The following is a 20,000-nucleotide window of genomic DNA, read 5'->3' on the forward strand; positions in this document are numbered from 1 at the left end:
TCTCTGCTTCTCCTACACCTGCGGCTGACTCATACTCTGACACAGCCTTCTCTGACCTGCATCTGTCTATCTCCAACACCCTGGACGTACTTGCATCTGTCATGAGAATCCGGCTGAAGCCTACCTCCAAGTGCAACTCTTGGTATGACTCTGAAATTGCCACCCTGAAATGCAAGTGTAGGGTGGCTGAGAAGAAGAGGAGGGCATTGGACATTTCCTCTGACAAACTGGCCTACCGCCTGCTCCAAAGGCAACATCGACTCTCTGTCCTGTCCAAGAAGAGAGCCCTCATCCAAGCCCGAGTCTGTGCGACCTCTAACAACCTGGCTGAACTCTTTAAAATCTGCAAGGAGTTGGCCAATCCTACTGCAGGCTCCACCTATCCCGTTCGCTCCCAGGACCTCCTACGGCTCTGGCTTCTCCCTTCACCACTAAAACTCAGGACATCCTGACCTCTCTCTCCTCTTCCTCTCCCTCTACCTCTCTCGACCCCCCTCTGGCTGCCTCGCCCTCTCCTCCTTTCTCATCTTTCTCTCCGACTACACCTGATGAGGTTTGCAGACAAGTCCAATCTATGAAAGTGTCATCCAAACAAGTGATGCCCTGCACCTCCATAACCATCAAGGGCCACATGGACACCCTCGCTCCAGTCTTGACTGATTGCTGCAATCACTCTTTTGCCACTGGAACTTTCCCCTCTCTTCTCAAGCACTCACTTGTGCACCCTCTCATTAAAAAGACCCTACCTGTCTGGCAAACTATTGCCCAATCTCCATCACTCCTTTCCTGGGCAAACTCCTGGAAAAGCTAGCCATCTCCCAGCTTATTCTTCACACTGAATCTGTTGGTTGTCTATGACCATCAGTCTGGCTTCAGAATAGCCAGAGGCATAGAAACTGCTCTCCTGAACAACCGTGAAGATCTGCTCAGGAATCTTAGATGCAAGCCTTCCTTCAGTTCTCATCCTCCTTGACATTTCCTCCGCTTTTGGCACGGTCAATCACGCCATCCTGATCAATGGAGTCTGTGAGAACCTGGACATCACAGATCAGGCCCTGGAGTGGTTCTCCTTCTTCCTCCTGGACTGACCCTCCTAGGTCCAACTTGGGTCCTTTCTCTCCACCACCTCTCTCTCCACATGTGGTGTTCCCTAGGGCTCTAACCTCTCACCCTGGCTCTTCAATGTCTACTTGACACCTTTGGCCCACCTTATTGCTACCTTCTCCTCTAACTTTCAGTGTTATGCAGATGATAATCAGCTCTCTTTCAGGCTCCCCTCAGCCTCTTCTCCTCTCTCGCTGATTCCTGATTGTCTATCCACGATTCAGGGCTAGTGCGTCACCAACGATCTCTGCCTTAATGCCAGTAAGACTGAGATCCTTCTCATTATGACCCCTGCTCCTGCTTTCCATCTCACTCTGGCCACCCTCCTTGGGCCCGCCTCCTTCACCTTCCTGTGAGGCAAAAAACCTGGTGTCATCTTTGACTCCACTCTCTCCTTCTCTCCTCACATCACAGACCTTGCCAAGAAGGCCCACTACCAGCTGCACCTCCTCAGAGGTATTCTTCCTTTTCTCACTTTCCCCCAGAAGCTCACTGTCTCCAGAGTCCTGGTTCTCTCTAGGCTGGACTACTGCAACAACCTCTTTCTCAACCTGCCTTCCTCTACCCTCCGCCCTCTGCAACTAATCCAGAACAGGACTGCAAGACTTGTCCTTGGCCTCAAGCCCAGGGACCGTATCTCTCCAGCCCTGAAATCTCACCACTGGCTCTCAGTGGCTGCAAGGATGAAGTTCAAATGCCTCTGCATCATCCACAAGGCTTTCTGGGGCCGTGGCCCCCACTACATCCAACTCTCTCTTCCAAAATATCTTCCTTCTCGAGCCCTTCGCTCAGCCACCTCTAACTCTCTGAGGGTCAGGCTGAGAGTGGGGGGTAGTCCTCTCTCTTCTGCAGGTGCCTCCTTCTGGAATGGCCTCTGTGCCCCTCTCAAACATGAGCCGGACCACCTGAAGTTCCGGATGGTGCTCAAGGCTTTCTTTTCAACTCTGCTTTCTCTCTCTCTCTATCCCCTGCTGACCTACCTGCCTTCTGTGCCTTCCCGGTGGACTGGCTACCCTCAGAGTCTCACAGGGTACCAGGCTCCTCCATGACCAGTCGCCCCTGCACTGCCTCTGGGCCTACCGTGCACTTATGGGCTGTAATTGTAACCCTACAGTCCCCTGCCCCCTTGCACATACCCAGTGCCACACTGCCCTGGCTGCACTCACTCAGAGCAATGCCGTCCTGATTGCACTTCCCTTCTCCCCTGCACTTTGTGTTCGCACTTGAAGTATCTGAATGACACATGGCCTAGTAAGATCGCTTGTTTTGTCCTCCCTCTGTCTCCCCACTCTTGTCTTGTTGCACCTAGAAACACTTGTGTAAAGGTGCATTATACATGACTTATATCATATCATAAATGGAACTTTGAGTGAGGAGCAAGAAAAAGTGGTTGGTGCAAGGCTCCCCTCCTCACACAGCCCTTTAAAAGATTGTGTGCGACAAAACTATTAACAGAGATTTGGAGGGCCTGATAGAATTTTACCACACTGTTGATTTGGAGGTTTTCCATAATATGTGCCTAAAGTGCAGGCCTAAAAGGTTGTATTTCAGCATAGATGGTATGAAGGCCAGAACAAGGCTGGTTGTACTTTGTGAGAAACCTGCTAAACCTCAGGGACATGTCATCCAGGTGGCCAGGACACAGCCATCGCTTTTGGATCCAGTTCCTGGGGGTGGACCAGTGTGGGAGGATCACCTGAGTGAGGGGTTTTCGGGGAGTAGGGGTGAGACAGCCAACAGTGAGATGTGGTATTCCCCCCTTTTTTGTTAATCTACCCCATCCTATTTTTTAAGATTCTCTGAGGTCCCAACACCCCCCTTTTTACACAAACACTGAGCTGAGGAAGAGGGTAACTGAGAGTAACAAGACTAACTCTCATACATCATACTGGACATGTCCTATTAATCGGGTTAGGCAAAGTCATGCACTTGACTTCAGGTGCATACACCTGATCCCAATTAGCTATCCTCATACGGATAAAAGGTAGAACCCAAAGACACACTCTGAGCAAGGCAGAACACGAATACAAGCAGGACTTCCGGGGCAAAGGCAAACCTACTGGAGCAGAGCGACGAACCAAGTGATGAGAGCAGCGGGTCAGTAACCCCAAGAGCTCCCTACCGAAGGCCTTTGCCTCCGACAGGTCACAAAAGACATGTGGAGAAGACCAGATCCCGCAAGTGAAGACTGCATTGTGTTTCAAAGATGCCTGCCACCCTCCCAGGTGAACGGTAGAGTTGGGGAGGTGAGGCCAAGCCTGTGGTACTAACCTTGACTCATGAATTGGAATCATAAAAACCAATAAAGAAAGACACACAGCCGGTGAGTTGGCAAGCGACCTGAGAGACTGGTGTGCGTTAAAGAAAGTTTGTAGTGGTAATGTTATATCGCAAGTGGAGGCTGCACGTGTGTAGACAAGACGTGAGGAAAGGCAGACTTGTGAATGAACTGAAAAGTAAAAGAAAGCTATGGAATCAGCGATACAGAGTAATGGAGGGGTCAGGCGAAAGGAAGTAGCTCACTCGAAAGTCTCGGTGAAAGGTGAATTGTTTGAAACAATAAGGCCAATGAAGTGCAAAAGCAAAGTAAGCAGAATTACCTCCTAGAGAAGGGTATGGAAGTTGAATATATGAACTTTTAGTTGAAGTGGTCCTGCGGAAGTCTGTAAAGAAAGCCATACACATTTGAAAGTCTTTGACACCTGAAAGTGGTCTGAGCCCGGCTGAGGGAGACCCGAAGTGAAATAAGCTTGGGTAAGGGAGCCCCTTTGCAAATTGTGTTGAACTGTATGCTGAAGAGGTCTGAGCCTGACAGAGGGGGACCTATATGAACTTTGTGTTTAAAGAGGTCTGAGCCCAACAGAGGTGGACCTACATGTTACTTTGTGTTGTTTGAAGGACAGAAAGGGAGACTTTACTGTGGGAGGCCAAACAGACCTCAATGCACGTTTTGGAACTATTTGTTGTGCTGAAATCCTGAGCCAGAGTCTGTCATCAAGGAACACCTTACTCCATGGTGTCTAACATGAGACTGAGAGCTGGTTCAGCCACCTTTATTAATTTGAACACTGATTTTTTCTTTGCATACATTTCTCCCGTTTACACTTTTTGTACAAGAGATAGGGCAGGTATTAGGTTTTGTTAACATAGGACATTTGACGGACTCCACTTGGGACTATTTTATCATTTGATGGTCGAGACTACTCCCATCCTAGTTATAGGGCAGAGTAGGAATTTTCAAGATTCAAATGAAGTGTTGTGATCTTTACATTTTCATTCAAAGCAAATTTCAATCATTTATTTTATGTTGAGAAACTGTACTGATAAAAAAATGTATTTGTAAAAAAGTAGAACTGTAAATATTTTGTTAAATCTATTTATTTGTCATTTACTATTTTATATGAAATGTTAGGTAGTAATTATTACTGAATGTGTTTGGCATGACCTTTTGATTCTTTATTTTCCTCAATAGTATCAATTTATAACAAATGTAAATGTCTCCACAATTTGGCTGTACCTTTTTGGCAAAATCATCTAAAAGTAATTTTATTATTAAAATTCTATATACATATTGTTATTTTATTTTTTTCCAATTGTAATAGGTAATTAAAATGATTGAAAAAGAGAAAAGGCACATATATGGAAAGGAGACCACGGCCAAAATTGAATCATTATAGTCAGACAGTTTACATATGTGACTATTAATTCATTTTTGGAATCTGTAAATACATATTATAACAATAGAATAAGCCTATATTTAAATATATAACCCTAAATATTACAGTTTTACACCACATACCCAAGGATTAACCTATACTGATTTTAAATGGGGGCTATTGCAATAGGGTTGAGGATTGTAATTCTGCAGGGGTATAGGACGGAAAATCCTACATCCCTAACTTTAACAACTATACTCAATATGATACCATACGCCATGATCACATTAGGATGTATCTTGCAGACAGGACATGGACTGACAGGAAAAGAAGAATAAGTTGTGTGGTTGATAGTAATTATGCATCATGGTCTGGCCTTGCACAACGCAGAGCAAAGAGTCTGACAGTATATGAGGCCCTTTATTGTAAAGTATGAAGCAGATTACTTCTCGGTCGCATTGAAAAGGCATGGAGGATATTGAAGTGGTACAGACTGACTGATCCACAAATCTTCAATACATCGATGGCAAAAAAAAAGCTTCTTCGTTTTTATATATAGTGATTGCAATGCTCTATGTGAGATGTCATATGATGGGTGGGTGCCGGGAGGCACAGGGAGCGGGGTGGCCGGAAGGGGAAGAGCAGGTTGGTTCAAGTTGGCATTATACAGGTGTTATATAGCCTTATTATGCTCTGCATGACGCAGTGTGGTTGGACTGCTCCAGACTCCTGCAGGAGTTTACATTGGTGACGAGATGTATGTGCCCGTGAGTGCTGCACACGCCGAGAGGGGCATGACGTGATTGATTGCGGACGAGTGCCAGAAGGCTATGGTTCCCGCTCTGAGACGGCAAAGAGGCACTGGAAGTCAGTTCCCTTACTTAGAGAGCAGTACGGAGACTGGGGAGGGCTGGAGGGCATGAATGGGCCTTACAAATGGAGGGATGCATAAAGGCCACATGGTTAATTACTTGGCATAGCTGCATGAACACAAGCAGTGTCAAGGTCCTGCACACACTACTGGAATCCTGAAAGACAAGTAGGGATCGAGTGAGAGCTGGGGGTGAGGTGGACAGTGAAAGAAAACATCATACACAGCAAATGGTCGCAGGTGGGCTGGTGGCAGACAGAAGGTGCAAGCTAACAATGTCTAATCTAGATCAAATGGCTGTGCCTGCGACCCCCCCACTTATGTCACATGGGGGACTACCGTCGAAGCTGCAGGAAATCCTGGTCATGCAGCTGCCTTGCCACTTTGATTTAACAGAAACCAGCATGTTGGGGCCCAGGTGAAAAAGATTGACGATGGACTTTGATGTATACGTGCAATCGATTGGGCCCCTGTAGGAAGAAAAGAAGCACAGCCTTTTGTATTTAGCAGTAGGGCCAAATGTGAGAGACATCATGGATGAGATGCCGGCCAACACCACAGACTTGTACAAAGGCCTCAGGAATGCTCTCACCAAATATTTCCCTCCTCACACTAATGCTGACTGTGAACGCCACGTGTTTCACACCACCAAACAATACTAAAGGGAATCGATGGATGCCTTTGTGATGCAACTGCGTGTGAGAATGAAACACTGTGATTTCAAGAGCTACTCAAATGAAGAGGCCCTCAGGGTGCAAATCATTGCCGGCTGTGAGTCCCCCATGTTTCGCCAACACCTTTTGCAAAAGCAACAGTCCTTGATTTGATTTTGAAGCTGGCCAGGTCTGACACTGCGCTAGAGCAACATGTGGAAGCCATGGGAAATGTCAAGATAACTGCGCCATCGTCAGAGGTTATTCACAAGATGGCGGCATCTTCAACGGCACACCGGAGCAATGGCCCCTTTTGCTACTGCTGTGGCTATGGATACCCACATGAAGATGCATGCCTTGACCCGGTACAACATTGCATAGCGTGTGGGGGGAGAACCATTTTAAGGCAGAATTCTGTATATCACGTGGCCAGTCAAGAAGTGTGAGTATGTAAGTGGGGTCAGTCAGGGCGAAAGACAAATTGACCAGACCTCAAATGGAGCTGCCAGCACCATATGAACCCCCACATAGACGACACAAGGAGAGGGGAGAAGAGAGTCACAGAAATGACAAACCGGCACTAGAGAGGCGCACCCGTCGATTTTCCAGTTCAAGGTCACAGTGGAAGCCTAGGAGGTACATGAGATACACAGTAGAACAATCCACTTCGGATAGCGAGTCCAGCTGTTCGTGGGCTGAAGAGAGTCAGAGAAAAAAGAAATCCAAACAAATCAGCCAAAAAGAAACAAAGAGAAGAGGGTACCTATAAGTCCTGGGAAATCCCACAGCCAAAGAACACAGCCCTGTTCTATTACTACAACTACAAGGACTGTCAGCGGAATTCTTCATAGACACAGGAACTACCGTGAATGTTGTCAGTGAAGAGATATATGGGAAGATCCCAAAAGCCCCAAGTCTTAAACCGGTAGAAGTAAACATATAACCATACGGATCCAGGACGACATTACCATGCAAAGGTTACTTTATGGTGGAATGCAAATATAAGGGTCAATCAAAGTGCTGCCCATACACGTGCTTGAAAACGCTGCTGAGAGTGGGTGAATCTTCAGTTTCAGAGCTGCCCTGGCATGAGGTTGACCCACATACTATATCGACCCATGCCCCACATATACATTGATGCACCCAACAAAATGGACCAGCTATTCCCCAAATTATTCAAGGGACTAGGAAAATGAAAGAGAAGACAGATAAGCCTAAACATCAACCCTGAGGTGCTCTCCGTGGTACAACACTACAGGGACATCCCTATAAACATTCAGAAGCAAGTGGAGGAGGAATTGCACCCCTTACTGGAACAAGACATAATTGAACCGGTGGATGGTCCCACCTCATGGGTATCGCCCATAGTCCCGGTCCCCAAGAAAAGATCAGACAACATCAGAATCTGTGTTGACATGCGCAGACCCAACAAAGCTATCCTGAGAGAGAGGCATCAAGCCCCAAGGATCACAAACATGATACATTTGCTAAATGGGGCTAAAGTCTTCTCCAAACTAGACCTCAACACAGGGTATCATCAGTTAGAGTTAAGTCAAGTGTCAAGGTACATTACCATTTAGGACTCTTCCGATATAAGCGATTAAGCTTCAGAGTGTCATTGGCCGCCGAAATATTCCAATCAGAAATGTATAATGTTATCAGGCACATACCAAATTGTCTTAATTATAGTGACGACATATTAGTGTTCAGAAAATCAAGACCAACATGACAATACACTGGCGACAGTGTGCATGGCATTGGAGGCAGCAAATCTCACCTTGAGCAAGGAGAAGTGTGCATTTTATGAAGGACAGGTACAATTCTTTTGACACATATTCTCAGCACAGGGAATGATGTCAGACCATGAAAAGGTGGCTGTGCTCACAAATGCAACACCCCCTACAAATGTGTCTGATATACGCTTGTTTCTAGGTAATGCCAGTTATTGCACAAGATATATACAGAATGTTGTGTCTGTGAGTGAACGTTTCCATATGATTACCAGGAAGGAAATACCTTTTGAATGGTCGGAGGCATGTTAAGAAGCGTTCAAAACCATCCGTCTATGCATTTCATCTGCAGATAATATGGTATTCTTCAACTTAGCTCGAGAAACTGAACTTACAGTAGATGCCAGCCCTGTGGGATTGGGAGCCATTCTGGTTCAGGGAGACCCGGAGGCCCCCGAGAAAACACACATATTGTTATATGCCATAAGGAGTCTTTCAACAACATAGCAGGCAGTTTCACATGCAGAAAAAGAGGGGCTGGCAGTTGTGTGGGCCTGTGAACATTTCCACGTATTCCTGTATGGGAAGCCGTTTACGGTAGTGACTGACCATCAAGTGTTCCTGTTCATATTTGCTAACCTACAGGCAAAAATGCCTCCTTGAATCACTAGATGGGGGCTCCACCTTCAAGACTACCAATTTTGCATAAAACATGAACCAGGAAAGGAAGAGAACCCGGTGGACTTCCTGTCCCGCCACCCGGTCCCAACAGCAGACACGACTGCATCAATTGCAGATCAATACATATACTATGTAGTCAAAGAGGCCACGCCGGAAGAGGTTGATATTATGCGAATATCTCAAAAGGCAGAAAATGACACTGCCATTCAAATCATCCCACGCTGCATGCGATCTGGAAGGAGGAAGCAAGGTAAGCAGTTGGGGGAGAACACCTGTCTGGAAATGCAAAGAGAGATTCGGGGTCTGCTTCTGCTGAGGGATGAATTGACATGGGTGGTGGAAGCCCTGCTACTAAAAGGGACCAGGATTGTGGTCCCTCGTAATTTGAGGAAGAAAATGCTGGAGCTGGCGCATGAGGGTCACAGGGGCATTGTGTCCACGTAGAGACTTTTGCGCCAGAATATTTTGTGTCCACACATGTATGGCCAAGTGGAAGCGTGGCTAAGGATTGTCCAACCTGTACTATTATGAATCCTCTTACTCGCCTTGAACCCCTATGGATGACTGCGTTGCCTGAACACACACGGGATGTGGCCATTGATTACATTGGGTATTTGGCGGGTGGTGAACATGTGTTGGTGCCAAAGGATGAACAACCCAGGTACCCGGACATACAGATGTGGACATCTACAGCGGCTTATCACACCATCCCACCCCTGACAGAATGTTCATTGCATACAGAGTACCCCAATAGTCAAGTTTGATAATGGTCCCCTATTTGCGGGACAATACTTTAAAACATTTGCTGAGTACATGGGCTCCAGGCACAGAAAGGTCATGCCACTGTGGCCTCAAGCCATCAAAACGGTTGAACGGTTCATGGACAACATGAAGAGATCAGTTCAGATTGCTCATTTGACAGGCGAGCCAGTGGAGAAAATACTCCATTAACTCTTGAGGGACTATCGCAATACAACCCACAGTACCACAGGAAAAGCACCATCCGAGGTCATGTTTGGATGGAACGTCCGAATGTGACTGCCCCACATCACGCTGCCAGAGGAAAGGTACTCACTCGATCTTGAAATGAGAGAACGAGATGCTCATACCAAGGCACACATGAAACACTATGCAGATGGTAGAGGAAGGACCCAAGAGGTGAACATTCATGCAGGTGTCACTGTGGTTGTGAGACAACCTCACACTCCTAGACACACTGTGGCCTTCAGAACCACACCTTTGTCCGTCACTCATGTCAAGGGGTCGTTGGTAACAGCTGAGGATGGACAGTGAGAAATAACTATAAACTCCTCACATTTTTGCAAGTTCCCCGAAACACTGGACGGAGAAAGGTGGTGGGAGGAGGTCAGAGCACAGGTTCCTGAGGAACTCTATGATGGTGATGGAGAAGATCTGAGGGTGAGTGTTGCAACCCTCCTGAACATTCCAGCCCAGGGAACAGACTGGAGGTTGCCACCGGGTGAGCCCAAAGGGCCAGGTCTCGGACAAGGAGATTGATTGAAGAAATGGATTGAGGTTCAGTTCTTTTTAAAAAGGGGGGTGGTTGTAACGTTCTAGGTGAGTTATCACATGTTGGGTGGGCACCGGAAGGCACAGGGAACGGGGTGGACGGAAGAGGAGGAGCAGGTTGGCGGAAGTTAGTTCAAGTTGGAACGTAAGGAAATAAAGACTCGTTATCAAGCAGCTCTTGTCCGCCCTTTATTACGCTCTGCATGGCGCTTTGTGGTTGGGCTGCTCCAGACTCATGCAGGAGTTTACAGTGATCTCAATTCATGTGTCTGTCTCTATCCAATGAACATCAATATCCATGCATCTGTATATCTTGCTGTATCAATCCCACCAGCTCTGTTCTTGTGGATCAGTGTTTGCCTGTCTCTATCTATTTATACATATCATTTTACGGAATGTATCTATATATATATATGCACTCGAAAAAACTTTGTTAAGGGAACGTTATGGTTAAGTCGCCCTACCAAAAACCTGTGCACTTTACTAACAAAACTTTTCAAATGTGCCATTATGGTTCAAAGTAAAACCAAAAAACCCCTGAAATTCGCCAGTTATGGTAGGCTAGGCAACGATAACTGCCTACATCACTGTGCGCTTCTAACACTAACACCCAGGACATCAAAGATGACATCAGAAATGTCATTGATGACATCACTGATGACATCACATGTGTAATTACTTTACAGACAAGAGGTTGTGAATATAATTTTAGCAAAAAAATATCAGGGGTTATGAGGACATATCTAATAAACTACATACTTCATCACACAATGAATTGTTGTAAAGAAAATTCTATTGCACTGTTCTTTCTAGTACAGGAACCTACGCATACAGAAATGGACTGATATTGCATGTACCTAACAAACTTTTTAAAACATAACCTTATCAAGGGCTATTTTTTTGGACCCTTTGATTCCTTGATTTTCTTGTAAGGTTTCAGTTTCGCTCAAGGTCAAAAAACAAAAGCCCCTTATACAATCACTCAGATGCGCGGGTGTATTGAGCGTCCAACCAAAAAAACAACTCATGTGACCTTCATGCAGAAGGCACAAAAATCCTAGTTTGCAACAACATATTGCAATTCAATTATGAGAACCGCTACTCGCATACACCTCTAGAGTCTCTGTTTCCAGCAAACAGTGCAGATGGTGGCCTTAGTTTTCAGTGAGTTTTGAAAAACTTTATTTTTGGTAAAAGGGATGGAGAAACTCCTATCTGGCACTAAACCTAAGATGGGTGCTTGCTCTACCATCTAAAGAAAAAAGAAAACCGTCCTGATCAGTCGTGTCGCAAAATCATAATCAGTTAAACTAATAAACCTAATGCCTGCCCTCATTCTAATACAAAAATGTTTATAGGTAAATGTGCTTTTCAAAGGAAAGTCAATGTTGAACAAAAATGTCAGAATGGCAAGTGTAGGTAGGGCTATGTCTTCCCTTCCCCACATTATATGGCACATGGGTTTAAGGTGGAACACCAGCACTTGGACGCATTCTGTCTGGGGAACACTTGGGCAGGTGGTTCTGTCTTTCAAAAGTCTCTTGGTAATGCAGACAATGGGCCTCATGACGCTGGCGGTAGCCGTGATGGTAAACACCAGCACGGCTGCCGCCGGAATCATTTTTTTCAAGCAAAAAGAAAATCCCCATTCCCATTGAGTCCCATTGGACTCAATGGGAATGGGGAGGACGGATGCACCGGCACTATGTGAAACAGTGCCGGTGCATCCGTCAAGGTCTGCGAGCGGGTGCCGTTCCGCCTGCCAGTTCAGACCTGGCGGGCTGAAGGGCACCCGCTTGTAGAACTCGTAGTTTGCCAGTCCGGAAACAACGGTACAGGCAAGCTTGTCGGTACCGTTTTTTCCAGACCAGCAAACTTGTAATGAGGCCCAGTGTTTCTCAATAGTTCAGCAATGGCTCCCCTCACTTTGGCTCAAGCCTACAAAGTCTCTTTTCATCACTCAGTTTCTTGGGGTCCTCTTCCCCTATGGTTTTGCTAGCACTTTGTCAGAACTGCCCTCGGTTGGGCTCATGTCTTCCTTTTTACACATCAAAGTTCGTAGAACATTTCACCGAGACCTTCTACTATGCTTTCATCCCTGCCTGACCACTCAGTTACTCTGTATCCTTATCTATTCCTTTCATAAAGGTGGTTTAATCTTCACTCGCATTTAATTTTCATTACGCGCAGCCTTCAGCTTCTGACACAATTGTTGCAAGCATGCCACGACACAAACCAGGCTTTCATCCTCTCACTTGACTCACCGGTTATGAAAGGTTCTTTCTACTTTCGTGGCTTTTCAACTAAAGTCAAGGCCAGGTATACTGGGTTTGATGGGACTTGATTGACAGTATCCCATAATGACTGAGGGGGTGTTGGGTAGGGGAGTGACGGAAAGGGGGAAATACAGCATCTTGCCCTGGGGCGTTCCTCCCATAATCTCCAAGGGTCCCCTTCCCAGGTGATCTTCCTTCGCTTGTCCACCCCCAGGGTTGGGATCCCAGAACAAGGGACCTTCTCTGTCCACCTGAATCCCCGGAAACAGCTTGGGAGAAATGCCTCAGGTTTCTCACACTGTGGAGTAAAAAAAAACATTTTCTTTTAAAAGATTAATAGAAAAAGGAGCCACCCTACTCTAGTTTTAGATGCCTCATCCACTATATTTTAGCCTGTGTATTTTCAGCCATGCTATTATATCTTGTGTTATTTTGTAAATATGTATATATGTATTCACTACAAAAAAAACTTTGTTAAATGGGACGTTATGGTTCAGTTGCCCTATTAAAAACCTATGCCATTCAGTACAAAAACTTTGTTAAAAGGACGTTATGGGGACGTGGCTAGGCAGCACGCCATGCGGTCATTCTTCCCTTGAGCTCCATGCCACAGCGCCAAAGTCAAGCAGTGTCCCCCGTATAACGGAAGAATTTTCGCCCGAGGAGCATGAGAAATGAAGATGGAATGGTGTTGAGACTTTTACTGAGCCTGGAGCCCCAGAACCCTTTATCTGGAGCCTTTTTTAAGTGAGGAGACTTGCCGGCGAGAAGCCCCAAAATGGCGGCGCGCACCACCCTGATTAATCCCTGAGATGAGGAGCCCCGCGCCGGACCACACCAAGGCCTTCACGGCTGGCCAGAGCGACAACGGAAGGCGAAGACAGCAGATTGAAAGACCCGTTGGCGGAGTACAAGGTGGAATTGGTGAGACCGATTGGAGAGGGAGAGAAGCAGCAGCGGGAGAACCCTTGTCCGGGAGGTGGAACGGCACTGGTGCCGCAGTCAACCCGCGTTGCTTCTCCGGCGGCCGGCGAGCCTCCGGCTGAAAGGTGAAGAGCAACGGGGGGGAAAGTGAACCCCGCGGACCCCCGGCCACGGCAGAAACACGGCGCCCGCTCGGCCCGCCTTGGGGGCCCAGAGCGGGAAGTACATCAGCAGCAGGGGATTCCCTTTGGGTAGAGAGGCGGCGGCGCTGTGAAGGGGATCTGCCGAGCCGTCCGCCTGAGAGCTGGCCCAGCCGCTGGTGGCCCGCGGACCGAAAGGAGAAGACTCCAGGAGTGGAGGTGAGTCCCGCGCCCCCTCTGGCCCCAATTGCAGCAAGGCGCTGACTCTGCCGACCCTGCCTGTCCCTGGGTGTTTCGCTCGGGGTGGCGCGGGGTGCTAGAAACCGCACCCAGAAGGGTCCCTTCCCCTCTCCGGTGGGTCGTGAAGCTGACTGCCCATGAGCGGTCCGGGGGGCTGCCGCGACACGAAGAGAGGAGGCCTCTGCTCCCGCTGCCGACTGGACCTGGAGCCTGGGGGGTGGCTGAGAAGGGAGCCTTTGCGACCTCGCCGGCCCCGGGCGTTCCACGGCGCTGGCTATATTCGGCACGGTGCACAAGGAAGAAATAGCAGGGGACCGCAGAGAAATAAAGATCTGGAGAGTGAGGGAGCCCCGGAGCATAGAATAGGGATGGCAGGTCGTGATTGTGGGGAACCTCAACATTAAAGAGAGAACCCGGGAGGGTAACTCCAACGGCTGAGAACGGGCACCCCACTATACAATTGAAGCCTCACACACCCCGGAGGGCTCCTATGAACAACAAAACACACGTTGGGAACCCCTGCACGCCTCGCCCTTGAGTTGCACCTTTTTGGTCTGAGAAGGCAAATAGGCGACATCGACAACCCTGTCAAGGGATGCCCAAAACAATAGCTAAAAAGAAGTCACATAGTATTCAGGCCTATCTAACACCACAGCTCAGAGACCCACTCCACACAAGCACCACTGCGGCCGAAATTCCCCCACTCCCACCCCCGAAGCTGTCCGCCAACATGGCGGTATCCAGGGAGGATCTGAGGGAATGTTTAAGTCATTTAAACAGGACATCACCCAAGAAATTAAAAAGGAGATCAAGACCTCCAAGGACTCCCTGGCTCAATCACTGGCAGACTTCACATCCCACCTTGGGGGACTGGAGTCCAGAGTTAACGACCTGGAGAACGTAACCTACGTGCAATCTCATGACAGTGAAGCACTAGCAGGGAAGAGTAAAGGCCATTGAGAAGCACCTTGAAGATATGTGGGCAAAACAGGCCGACCTAGAAAATAGATCAAGGAGAAACAACGTGCGCCTTCGGGGGATCCCCCGGAACATTCCTGACCGGGATTTGGCTGAATACATAGAGTCATTCTTCAGAGCCCTCCTAGGGCTGCCACCAAACGAGGACTTGAAGCTAGACAGAACACATTGGGTGTACTCTTCGGCCCAGATGAAGAAAAACTTAACTCCAGATGTACTCACTCGAGTGCACTTTGATCGGCAAAAGGAGGAGATCATGGCTGCAGCCAGGGACTCAGACTCAATAAGTTTTCAGGGTACGGAGATCCAACTGTTTCAGGACCTGGCTCCTTACACACTGGCGTGCAGACGGCGACTACAGAAGGTGACATCCTGGTTGAGGGACCGGAAAATCCGCTACCGCTGGGGGTTCCCATGTAAGTTGATGTTTGAACTCCATAATCAACATCATATAATCTCATCAGAGGAAGAAGCGAAAGCCTTAATGGGCGAGACACCCGAAGATGGGGCCCCTAATCCGCGATCTCATGAAGAGAATGGCTCTGCCTCATACACCCCACCAAAAGCTAGACGGGGAAGGTCCCGTCGTCGACCACAATCCACCACGACCCCAAACCGTGGATCCGACCCTGGGAAAGTATCCAAAGCTCCTGAGGAGGCTTCACCTCCATCATCATCATTGGGAGAGAGCTGGGCAGCAACCTGAATAGTTTGAGGGTAGGAGGTTAAAGGTTCTCTGAGGAGAGACGCTCACCTTTTGGACCCCCATTGGGCCTTCGCGAGCACTCAAAGAAGGTGATTGATTTAGCAGGATGGGGAATTCTGGACAGCTTTGGAAATCTCTTTCTCTGCACCTGAAGAGCACCTGAGAACATCTCGCTGGAAGTTTAAACTGAAACAGCAGCAAGAAACTAACCCAGCTCAACTGCAGGCCAAGAGGGGCTTGGGCGTTCACGTGCCCCCCCTTGATCCCATGTTTAGATTCACTTGAGTTCGGGCTTGAAAATTCTGTTTATTAAGTTGACTTGGGCGTCGGAATGGATGGCGCCTGACATATTTTGTACTAGGTTTAAATTACCTTGGGGACTAAAGACAATGCAATTTCCGATGAAAGTAGCTTGCTCATTTGTTACCATTTTCTTTACCATCTGTTTCTATTATAACTCTTCTTTTGGTTTTTTTAGTACACCCTCGCCTCAAAGTCGGTAGGTGGACATTATGCTTTGATTCACCTCAGTATCCAGTCAAGTTGCACTGCAATGTTCAATCCAAGAAGTTACATCTCTCCAGATTTGGCCAAGAGAGGCTTACGCCAAAGCCTTGAGCGACTGCACCATGGCAACCCCTAGCTATAAATTAATCTCGCTCAATGTGCAAGGGTTGAATTCCCCCCTGAAACGTAAAGCCCTCTTCCACAGGCTAAAATCCTTAGATGCATCATTTCTGTTTCTCCAAGAGGCCCATTTACAACCGGCTGATGAATTCCGGCTTAACGATAAGCTCTATCCCACCCAATGTTTCGCCTCAAGCGGGATGAAAAGCGAGGGGTTACCATCCTGGTGCACAAGGGGATTTCATTCAAAACTCAGGGAGTGGCCCGAGATGAGGAGGGGAGACTCTTGCTGATCAACGCCATACTAGATGGCCCTAAAGTCAAATTGATCTCCATTTATGCCCCTAATAATAACCAAAACCAATTCTTCTCGAATGTGTCAAAAGCTGGATTTGATCATGCTGAGGGGGAATGATTTTAGGAGGGGACTTCAATGCTGTGGTCATCCCCTTAGTCGATAAAACATTACCGCCAACAGCAAATGATGGCAACAATTTTAAGGCCCTCACCTCCCTACTGAAAGACCACTCCTTGATTGAGGTATGGAGATACTGCCACCAGGAAGAAAGGGATTACACATATTTTTCGGCGGTCCACGGGGGATTCTCAAGGCTAGACATGTTTTTCATATCCGATTCACTGGTGCAAAATGTACTGGAGGTGGATATAATTCCCGAAGCACTAGCAGATCACTCTCTGGTCCTGCTGGCCATAACCCCCCTCCGACCGGTCTTGCCCACGAAACCTTCTTGGAGGCTAAATGACTTCCTGTTAGATGACCCATTGATCCGTGCCCACATTAGAGAAACTATGGAAGCATACTTCAGCGAGAATGACACGGGGGATGTAAACTGGGGCACAATTTGGGACGCGAGCAAAGCAGTACTCAGGGGCTATTTAATAGAACAAGCAACGCAACGAGGGAGAGCTAGAAGATTATTGAGAGATCAATTAGAACGAACAAGTTACTTACCTGTAACTGTTGTTCTCCAGCATGGGTCTGGCATGGATTTACATGCTCATGAATATTCCCCGTCGTCAGGCTGGGAATCCTCGGTAAAGAAAAAATCAGTATCAGTTTAGTTTCTGATCTGTCTTTCGTAGTAGTAACCAATCACTGATCTCTGCGTCATACTGACCACAGCCAATGACTGCCCTCTACCTAAGCCCTGCCTCTGGCAGCCATCTTCAGATTTGGTAGCACGTGAGGTGGCAGTATGACCAAGTGAAGAGCCGCAGAGGGGTAGGCGGGAGGGTTCGCATGTGAATCCATGCCAGACCCATGCTGGAGAACAACAGTTACAGGTAAGTAACTTGTTCCTTCTCCAGCATGGGGTCTGGCATGGATTCACATGCTCATGAATAAAGAATACATAGCAGTAAACACATGCACAACCACGGGAGGTGGCAAAGGCTCAACATTAAGCATTACATCAAACTCAACATTAAGCAATTCTTACCTCCTCACCCGGCTCACCTTAGGCGAACAGATTGCGCAGCACTGCTTGGCCGACCCTGGACTCCTCCCTGGAATCCCGATCGACGCAGTAGAATTTCGTGAAGGTGTGCGTTGACCTCCACGTAGCAGCCCTGCAGATGTCCAGCAAGGGCACACAAGATAGGAATGCCGTGTCAGCTGCGATCGCTCTGGTGGAATGGGCTCTCGGACGGCCAGGCAGCGGTCGGTTTGCCAACCGATGACAGTACATGATACAGCCGGAGAGCCATCTGGAAATGGAGGCCTTTGAGAGAGCCTTCCCCTGATTGACAGGTCCAAAGTTAACAAAAAGTTGTGACGTCTTCCATAAACACTTTGTGCGGTCCACGTAAAACTTCAGCGCTCTAGCCACATCCAGCGAGTGCAAAGTCCTTTCGGCCGGCGACGAAGGCGACGGGAAGAAAACAGGCAACACCAAGGATTCGTTGAGGTGGAAGTCCAACGGCACCTTGGGCATGAAGGAGGGGTGCGTCCTGAGCACTACCCTCGTGTCGTGAAAAGTCAAGTAGGGGGGCTTGCAGGAAAGGGCCTGGATCTCTCCCACTCTTCGTGCAGAGGTGATGGCCACGGGAAACGCTGTTTTCCACGACAAGAACTTCAACGGAGCCGAGTGCAGAGGCTCGAACGGAGGTCCCATGAGCTTGGTCAGCACCACGTTGAGCTCCCATGCCGGGGCCTGAGCCTTCACCGGCGGGAACGATCTGAACAGTCCCTTCATGAATTCCTTCACCAGACGATGAGACCACAAAGACGTCCGCCCCGTGGTTCTGGTGTATCGGGAGATCGCAGCAAGATGAATCTTGATGGACGCGTGCACCAGTCCAGCCTTGGCCAGCGTCAGAAGGTACGGCAGTACCTGGGGAGCCGTAATCCGTAGAGGGTTAATCTTCTGTGCTTGGCACCAGACAGAGAACCTCTTCCATTTGTGTCCATAGCATTTAAGAGTTGAGGACGCCCTGGCCTTTGCAAGAACCTCTCTGCAGTCGGCCGGTATGTCGTATCCTCCAAACTCTAACGCTGCAGGAGCCAGGCCTGCAAGTTCAGCGACTTCGGGTCGTGATGGAGGATGGCGCCTCCTTCCCTGGAGAGAAGATCCGCGTCCACTGGCAGCTTGATTGACGGGGACGCTGACAAGTCCAGAAGGTCCGGGAACCATATCTGCCTCGGCCACGCAGGTGCAACGAGGATCATCCTGCACCGTGACCTCTTGAGCTGGTTGATGAGCCGGATCAGCAATGGCAATGGAGGGAACGCGTATAGAAACAGGCCCTCCCAGGGGAACGAGAAAGCATCGCCCATGCTCCTCGGCTGGGGAAACCTGCTGGCGAACCTCCGGCACTTGGAGTTCGTCGCCATCGCGAACAGATCGATCTGGGGTGTGCCCCACCGTCGGAAGAGGCGGTCCACTAGATCCTGTCATAGTTCCCACTCATGGCACGAGCGCAGCTCTCTGCTGAGCGAGTCGGCGATGGTGTTTATTATCCCTGCCAGATGAAACGGCACCAGAAACATCCCTTGGGCGACGGCCCAATGCCACAGATCCTGCGCCTCCTTGGACAGGGCTGGGGATCTGGTACCGCTCTGCTTCCTGATGTAGAACATGGTGGTGGTGTTGTCGGTGAAGATCCTCACCACGTTGCCCTTGAGGGATGGAAGAAAAGACCTGAGGGCCCAAAACACTGCACGGAGCTCCAGGACGTTGATATGGAGGGACTTCTCCGTCGGAAGCCAAAGGCCTCTCGCGTGCAGATTTTCGGTGTGCGCTCCCCACCCTTCCAGGGAGGCATCCGTGGTCACTGTCTCCTGGTGGTCGGGGGTCTGGAAGTCCATGCCCGCCGTCAGATGCGCGCGGGTGCCCCACCACCGGATCGCTCGTCGGAAACTCTCGTTGAGTGTGATCCTCTCCTCGAAGCTGCCCGTCGGCTGGATCCAACGCGTGTCCAGGAACTCCTGCAATGGGCGCATCCGGAGCCTGCACAGGTGGATGAGATAAATGCAAGAAGACATCATTCCGAGGAGGGACTTGATGGACCTCACCCAGGCCGCGTCCGCAGCCAGCATCCTCTGCACCTTGCCCAAGATGGCCCTCGTCCTTTCCTCCGACGGAGAGGCCAGAAGCGACACTGTGTCGAGCTTCGCTCCCAGAAACAGTGCGTCTTGCGAGGGCACCAGGTCGGACTTGGCGTAGTTTATGGAGAATCCCAGGTCCGTGAGTAGTTGGACGGTCCTTGCCGTGTGCTCCACGGCGAGCTCCTTCGTCTTTGCTCGGATGAGCCAGTCGTCCAGGTAGGGGTAGACGTGGATCCCCTCTCGGCGCAGCTGCGCCGCCACCGGTGCGAGGCACTTGGTGAACACCCTGGGCACCGACCTCAATCCGAAGGGAAGG

Source organism: Ambystoma mexicanum, chromosome 12, assembly GCF_040938575.1.
Source record: "Ambystoma mexicanum isolate Mex_15411 chromosome 12, UKY_AmexF1_1, whole genome shotgun sequence".
NCBI classification, from domain to species: Eukaryota; Metazoa; Chordata; class Amphibia; order Caudata; family Ambystomatidae; genus Ambystoma; species Ambystoma mexicanum.